This window comes from Poecilia latipinna, unplaced genomic scaffold, assembly GCF_001443285.1.
Source record: "Poecilia latipinna isolate Pla-1442-1.1 unplaced genomic scaffold, P_latipinna-1.0 Scaffold613, whole genome shotgun sequence".
Classification (NCBI taxonomy): domain Eukaryota; kingdom Metazoa; phylum Chordata; class Actinopteri; order Cyprinodontiformes; family Poeciliidae; genus Poecilia; species Poecilia latipinna.
The window spans coordinates 493,238-494,343 of NW_015113229.1; positions in this window are offsets into that span (position 1 = coordinate 493,238).

A 1,106-nucleotide genomic window follows, 5' to 3' on the forward strand; every position below is an offset into this window, starting at 1 on the left:
TGGCGTGCCTGCGCCAAGTGTGACAGAATGGAAAACATTTCAAGATGGAAATGTGCGAAAAGGAAAAACATAATTTCCTCCAAAGCAGTAGCACATTATCCACAACCGAGTCGATTTGAAGCAGTTATGTATTTGTAACGTTAGCCGGCAGCTAGGTAATGCTACATGACAGAACAGATCCAATAACGTAGGAAAACACTGAAACAGAATAGGTTGAACCTTATGTGTTGTGCCGTGACTACAAATGCCACGTCTGTGTGTTTGTCTTGACCACAAGTTTGACATTTTGGTCTATACCGAAAAGTAACTCTATATTGGCCAAACCCATCTAATTAATCAAATTCGGGTGATTTAGTCACTAGGAATGCAGATGACTTTGACAAACCTTTATGAATGAATGAATGAAGTCCAGTTGTTGCCGCTAAGTATGGTACAATTCATCTTTAGTTTTAAGGCGCTACTATGTTTTTCTGCAGACAGATTAGAATAACTTTTTACCTTTAATAAATAAAATCCACTATTGATTTTTGATTTTGCTCAGGTTAACTCTGTCTCATTTAAAATCTCGACAAAAGATAAGCAAAGTGGGAAAAAAATGTGAACAGAACAAGTCTGTAGAGAGTCTTATAACTTAGCTGAATTTGTTTTCTGCCCATTTTATTCTTTTTTAGTATAAACAATTAGAAGTGTTCAGTCAAATCGTGGAAAACTTGCAACTTAATCTCAGCGTGTTTTCTCAGTTTAACTCAAAGAGTTAAAGGTTAACGTATTGAGGTTAATCGTATTGAGGTTTATCTAAACTCCAGTAATTGTGGCTCATATTTTAGTCAGTAATTGTCCTTTGTTAAATTTCTTTGACAGCTGATTTTAGATGCAAGTTGTAGCATTTAGTTTGATTTTTTTTTTTTTTCTGCAGCTGGGATATCGAACAGTGGAGTGAGAAGAATGTGGCTTCTTACAGATTTCGGTAACACTTTATTTGAAGGGGTTGAATAAGACTGACATGACACTGTCATAAACACCTGTGCAATTACTGATTGCACTTTAAAAATTAGGTAACTTTATGTTATTAAATGTAAAGTTTAAACAGTAATGATTTCCTGGTT